We start from the raw sequence: 7444 nt of genomic DNA on the forward strand, positions 1-7444 counted from the left end.
GAAGGCACTCAGGAAGTTAACGTCAGCAGGTTAAGTAGCTGCCTTGAAACGCTGCTGTGACTGGCACCCTGCTGACCTCCCTCACCCCTCCTTACAGTCTGTTTTATTTCTCCTTCACTGTCCGGCACAACCCCCAGCACGGAAGCTCCAGGAACCGGCTTCACCTTCCTACTCCCGGGCCTCGCGCGCGGCCTGGCACGTAAGTGCTAGTTTGACAGGGAGCTGGTTCCGAGCTCCTCCTCGCCTGGGGGTGGGTCCGTTGTCGCGACCAGGTCTCTGAAATCGGTGTTATTTCCCTCCTTTCACGGTTCACAGGGAGCTGCGCTTCTTAAACTCCGAGGTTTCCTTGACTGCTTTTATTTAGATTGAATTAAAATAATTATTTTACATGGAACAACTTCAAACACATTTTCAGGGCAACACTTGATCTTCTTCCAAGGACGGACGCAGCGTGTGGGTGTCGCGGGCGGCGCGATCGCAGTGCTCTGCGCGCTGTCACTCGCCTGGTCCTCGGCGCCGCCTTCCGGGGACGCGGGCGCCGCCCTGCTGGGCCGCACTGAGCGCCGCCCGGCCGCAAGGAGGCGGAGGAGGGGGACCGGGACCCTCGCCACCCTCGTGGGCTCTGCCACCGCCTCCGGGCGGGCAGCGCGAGGGCCAGCGACGTGCCTCGGGGCGCTCGGGTCCGGGGACAGCGCGGGGCTCCCCGAGGCGGCGCGGGAAGGGACTTGCACGCCCGTTCGGTAACATGTCGCTTCAGCGTTGGGGGCTGGGAGAGGGGACGAGAGTCCTTAACGGTTTTTTAAAAAAGAAGCTCGGGGCAGGGTGGAATCGGGTGTGGGAAGCCGTTTGGGGCGAGGGTCGCTCGCGTGTGTGCCGGTGGGGCCGGGCCACCAGCAGGCTGGGGACAGTGGTGGAAGAATCGGGGTCGCCGAGCTCGGCCTGATCTTGCATTTGAGAAGGAATCTGGTAATAAGAGTGCAGCCGTCGCGGTTCCTGCAGCGTCCACCGCATTACCCTCGTGGCGGCACTTTGGGACCTGCGCGGGTCGCCTGGCTGGGGAGCGGTCAGGCAGCGCCGGGCTCCCGGGGCTCCACGCTGAGGCCGGAGCCGGGAAAGGGAAAAGGAGCCGTTTTCTACGGTGACAGCGGCGGGAGCAGGTCCTGCCGGGCGGCCAGACAGCTGGAGAGATGAACTGAAACGGTGGAAATCTGAGTCTCTTCCATGAGATGGAAACAAAACCAAAAACAGCCAGTTGAGTCCAAAAGGGGGGAAACAGTACAATTAATAGCTCAGGGTAGCGAACAAATAAAATTCAGTTGGGGGGAGGGAAAGGGAGACTAGATCTAGGTACAGTTTAATTCTAAGGCCAAACGCCCGTCTAAGGGCTTGTTTTGACCCCGGCCTTCCAGAGAGTAGGAGAGTAGACCCCGAAGAAGCCCCTTTGTTGCATCCCGGAGAGAGAGGGGCTTTTTGGTGAAGGGGACCCGGGATGTTTAAAATGGAGACAACGGCCTCCAAATGCAGTTGTCTTGGGGGCCTTCCATCGTGAGACGCCCCAGCTGCCCAGACCCGGCACCTTCTCAGGTGCGACCTGCCCCTGCAGCACCGTGTAGCAGTGACAGCCTTGGCACTCACTGGCCAAAGGGGAGCGTGTGCTTCTGCTGTCTGCCACTGTCTGGTCTGGGGGAGAACTAAAACTGGGGGTCCTGAGGAGAGACTGGGCTTTGTGGCCTATGCATACCCCCCTCTTGTGCCAACCCCACTCAGGCACCGCCGTCATTTGAAGATCTGCTGGGGGAAGGCCCTGACGGATCTCTCCCTCTCCTCTCTTCTGCCATGGGTGGAAGTGAAGGACAATAGGGAAGACGGCTGAAGCCTTAACTGGCTTTGGCAGGAGAAGCGCAGGGAACGCCGCCGTCTCATGTCTCGCGTATTAGTTCCATGAGGAAGGGGGTGGTAGGGGGAGTATCTCAGCAAAAGCACAGGTGGTCACTGACTGTGCACGATCCTGAGTCTTCCTGGCTCCTGAGCTCTCCTGTGTAGTCAGAATCATCACTATCAGGATGTGTTCCCCACCCCTCCACCCTCTGCTGCCCCAATTTCAGACCTGGGAGGATCCATTGAGTTGGACAGGACAGGACAGGCCAGTAAGGCCAAGGGCCAGAAACTCCTTATAAAGTGTCTATGGGGCAGACACCCAATGTGGAGAATGTTCTGTTGATACTTCGGTGTGACTTACAGGTAGCCCAGCCTGATCTGGGGATAGGAGCCTGGCTTTGAGTAGCACAGGTGTCTGGAGCCTGGGCTGAACCAGCAGCCTGGAGAATTCTGCTCAGACAGCTGCAAGTGTTCATGTAAACCTCAAATGACCAGAAAATGAGGATTTCAGGAGGAACACAGGCTTTGACACTTTGCTGCCTGGCCAAGTTAGAGTGAACACTATGAGGACTTTCCTCTGATAAAAAGGGTCTGCTCCTAACTGTGACTGGGGCAAGAGCAGGGTGGCTCAAGAGTTACATTTCCTGAATTTGCTGAAAAAGGAAAGACTTAGTGGTGAAGCTTTGTAGGATTTTCTGTCAAGAAAAAAAGGACAGTGAAGACATGTCCGTGCACTCACATGCATGTCTGGGCCCCCCAGCCCCTGACTTATACACCCGTGTGTACGTATGCACACCCGGGCACATGTGCATGAGTGTATGTTCAGGCAAGCAGGCACACGCAAAGGCAGGAGGATCCAGCCTCAAGGACAACAGCAAGTGTGATCGGGGTCCTGGGAAGGGGTGCAGAGCAAGAGATCGCATTTGTGGCCCATCTTGGTCCTCCCCAAAGCCTAAGGCAGTGTGTTTACTGAGCTGCCTTATATAAACCTTGGGTGGGGGTGGGGATTCTGAGTTACATAAGATAAGAGCGAATGAGGCACAGTGCTCCAGGGGAAGGGTGAGACTGGGTCAGAATCCTGAGCCTTGGGCATCCAGGTCGAGGATGGAGAAGGGACCTCGTTCTTGAAAGCGCTCCCCACCCACAACCCTTGGGCAGCAAGAGCTCTTCCTATGAGGCCTGCTCAGGATGCAGGGGCCAAATCTCAGAGGCTCCTGGATTCAGAAGAGCAAAGCCTGGGATCCTAGCTGCCCTGCTTCCTAGCTCTGTGACTTCGGGGAAATAGCTCAACTTCTCTGTGCCTGTTTCCTCTTCTATAAAATGGGAGCAATGGGACCCATAGCTCCCATGACATGACTTGTGTGAAGTATTGCCAGCACCATGCCTGGCGTTTTTGTTGGTTTTTTTTTTCTTTCTAATTTTTAATTTAATTTTTACTTTTTGTCTTTACTTTTTAATTTTAGTGCCTGGCATTTAATAGACACTCAGTAAAGACAATTATTATGATTATTGTTAGTTTTGTTTATTGTATGAACTCTTCCCCAAAACCAAAACATATTTGGTCCTCTGACATGGGATCCCTGGACAGAAAAATAGTAATTCCTATTTGCAAAACATTTTGTAGTTTTCAAAGCTCTTTCATAAGCAGGATGAAAATTAAGTATCAAATGCCTAATGTGCCAAGCACTGAGCTCCCACCCTCGTAAGGAAGGGTTTGTTGCTACATTGCAGGTGAGGAAACTGAGGCTCAAAGAGGTTGCCTGGGTCATGCAGCTAGGAAGGGGCAGAGCTAATCCTGCCGGTGTGAATCGGGTCTTCACTCTACATGACCTCCTTTGCTCCCCACCACACCTTGGTGAGTAAGAGGAGCAGAGATTCCCCTAGTTTCCTGTTTAGAGGAGAGGAAACTAAGGTTCAGTTTAATGCCCAAGTTCACACATTCAACCAGTGTCTGTTGGGAACCTACTGTGGGCAGGGTACTGTGCCAAGCATCGGGTAAGCAGGGGCATGGCAGAGCTAGAGTCCAGCCCCGGCAGCCCCTGAGTCCCAGGAACACACTTTGCTCCTCAGAGCCACTAGTCCTGGGGTGCAGGTGGCTGGTTCCATGCGTCTCAGGGACCAGATCAAACCCTCCACACCCTGTCCTCAGAGTCAGTGATGGTTCTTCTGGGGCCAGGTGTGCCCTCACCAGCAAGATATCTCCTGGAACGGGGGAAGGCAGTAGAGGGCACCCACCTACTTTCCCTCTTGCTGGTCCGAGCCAAATTCACAGAGGGGTGCTGGGCCATGGCTGCTGAGTCATCCTCCCCAGGCCCCAGCTCAGCAGTGGACCAAGAGCAGCCTTGAGCACTAGGGGTGGTTTCAGGGGAAAGGATGAAGCGTGAGAAGTGGGTGCAGACAGAAGCGGCCCACATCCAGTATTCCAGTTTGGGGAAAAGGTATACATGTGTGTACACGCATGTACACACATATTTAATACAAAGGACTCTCGTGGGATTTCTGAGTAGCGTCCCTAGAACACAGATCATGATCCTCTCTTGTCAATCAAGATCACACCAGGTGCATGGGGTGTCCAGAGTGTTGAACCCCAGCTGGGCAGGCAGGGAAGGTGTCCAGCCTCTGACATGGCAGCTGGGGGGAGTGCCCGGGGGCAGCACCTGCTCACCCTTGCAGCAATAGCTGTATTCCCTACACTTGGGATTCTGTGATGGGTACAATCTAGTCCATGGGTAGAGAACATTAGATTTCAACAGTTTTCAACAACAAAAGCAACAGTTAGCAAACCCGCTCTCATAAGATTGTCAACTGGTTGTGTGGTTACATAATGGCTCAAGGTCGCACCCTCAGCCAATGGGGTGGCAGAGGTGACAAGCAAACCCAGGTCTCACTAATGCACCAGCCAGTGCTGATATTTATTAGGCATGTCCTGTATGACTCCTGGTGCTGGTGCAGAAGAGGTTGCTAAGATGAAGGCAACTCAGTCTCCGCCCTCAGGGTGCTGATAGCATCAGTGCACAGGGGAGGTAGTGACACCTCAACTAGGACTTCTTTTTGGGTAGCCAGCACCAGCCAGTGGGGTGTAGGGCTCGGTGGGAACTTGCAGGCCAGCTCTACACCCGAGTTCCTCCTGGGGCTTGCTTTTTGGGGAATGCTGGGCAGAAAGCCCAGGATGTGGAACCTGCATGTTGACAATGATGCTGCCAGATGGGCAGAGGCCAACACCCATCACTGAGAGGGTTAGGGTTGCCTGCAGGGTTCCTGACTGCAGTTGGAGTCCTCGTCTCCCGGGTTCTCTCCCACTGCTGTCTTTGGGATCTTTTGCAGGAAGCATTTTCACACTCCAGGATGGAATCAGAAGTCATGGGGGAGATGGGGAAGTGGTAGGGTGGGGAGAAACCAACATTTACCGAAGTCCATCTATAAACCAACATTATTTAATCCTCGCAGCAACCTATGGGTTGGGGATTATTTCCATTTTACAGATGAGAAAGTGGAGGCTCAGAGAGGTTAATTACAGCCAGGCAATGGCTCGCCTAGGATGTGATCCCCGTGTGTCTGCTGCTGCAGCCTGTGTTTTTGCTCCACCATGCTGCCCATCACTAGGGGGCTGAGGGATGCGGAGTGAGAGGGCTGGTACCAGGGAGTGGGCAAGGGGGTCGGGAAAGGTAAAAGAGCCTCTCTTACAATGAGGCCTCATACCATCCTATAAATCCCCACAGAGGGGGACCCATCTCAATGGTTTGCAATTATTCACCACCATAAACTATTCAATTCTTAACTATTCCATTTTGTTTGTCTACCAAACACACTCCCCGTGTTACAGAATAATGAAATTGTTTGCCATCTACAACTGCTAACCTCAGCTTCTGGCCAGCAGGACAGAGCCTGGCCACAGGCCAAAGCAGGGAAACCTGATGATTCTGTGGGTGTTTAGAGTCTCCAGGCTCAGGAAAGCAATTCTGGCCCCTCTGCAGGGTGGGGGTGGGGGTTGCATGCAGCCCTCTCACTATGAAATAGAGGAAACTGAGGCCCAGTGAGAGAGAGTGATGCCACCAGCATTTGAACGGTGGCTGCCTCCTTTCTGGCTACTCTCACTCCCTGGCCCTCCCCCTCCGTCCTGCTGAAACCAGCCAGCCTCCCTGTCTGGTTCTGAGCAGGCCCTACGGAGGGAAAAACAACAGTTATGCTCTGGCATCAGGACCAGGGAGGGAGGTGGGATCAATTTGGGGACTTGAGTCCTTTTCAGAAGGGCAGCCTCTTGCTGGGGCAGGGAGCCTTGGATCGTAAGAAGGCTCTGGGCACCCGGGAAGGGGGTGAAGAGAAAGATCTGGAACAGGAAAAGGGACTCACCTTCTGGGAGGCCCATGGATGTGGGGACCCCCGCCATCCAGCTAAGGCACCAGAGCAGGTCCGTGGTAGCTGCAGTGAGGGGCAGGTGTCAGCAATGATGCTTTCATGGCAAGGCCTCTGGTTAGATCAATGAGTTTCAACCTGGGCAGCTCATGAGAATTACCTGGAGGAGCTTGGAAGAGTCCCGGTGCCTGGGTTGCACACCAGACCAATGACATCCGGATCTCAGGGGTAGGAACAGGCTCCAGAGTTAGAGGCCCTTTGTGTTCAGTGACAGCCGGACGGTGCTGATCACAAGACAGATGTCCCCGGTATTTTGGTCGCATGTAGCTCCTGCTTTCCACTTGTGTCCTGAAGTCTCTGTGCCCATCATTGGGGGCGCTGGCATGGGAGGCAGGCAGAGGGAATGGAATGAGTGGAGACGTTACGATTGCACAGAACCAGCTGTGTGTGCAAGAGCACGTCAGCTAAGTTCTCCGAGTCACAGTCTTCTCATCTGTAAAATGGGGATCAGAGAGCCCACCTCCCGCGTTTGCTGAGAGGATGTGATGAGATGATGCTCGATGAGCTTGGCTCAGGGCTCTGCCCTCGGCAGGTGCTGGCTCACTGGTTGTGGATGTTCAGATGGTGACGGTCTCTGCCCCAGGGGTGCCCATCAGGTGGTGGCAGGTCTTCAGGGTGGGAGTCACATGTTCAATGAGATGGAACAGGGGAGGAAGGCGGTGCTGCGAGACAGGTTGGGGACATTTTCCCTCTAATGACTCAGAAACAGGAGGGGACGTCAAGGGGTGCCCACAGTGGCAGCACACATCATCCCACAGTTCTGTACTGTCTGGGGAAGGAGAGGAAGAGGCTGGATGTGGAGTAGAGGGAGATGGGGGTGGGCTTTGGAGGCCTCCTTCCCCTGTTCCTTACTCAGAGGTATTTGCTGAACACCTGACTTGTGCGGGGTGCTCTACGGGGCTTGTGAGGGCTGGGGAGAAGGAACATGCCATGTGCCCCAAGCTGAGGAAGGCCTCCACCCCAAGCCCGGCCCCTGCCTGTGGCCCTGATCCTGTAAGAGCACCGCTCTGCCACCTTCCCAGCCACCCAGAGGGAAACCATGTCTGACTCTGCCCACTCCTTCAGCAAGTCTTGCAGATTCCATGTTCATGCTGTCTCCCCTCCTGTCCACCTCCCCAGCTTAAGCCCTTGAGATTTTTGCCTGGGATGTGCT

The sequence above is a fragment of the Cynocephalus volans genome, chromosome 16, assembly GCF_027409185.1.
Source record: "Cynocephalus volans isolate mCynVol1 chromosome 16, mCynVol1.pri, whole genome shotgun sequence".
Classification (NCBI taxonomy): Eukaryota; Metazoa; Chordata; class Mammalia; order Dermoptera; family Cynocephalidae; genus Cynocephalus; species Cynocephalus volans.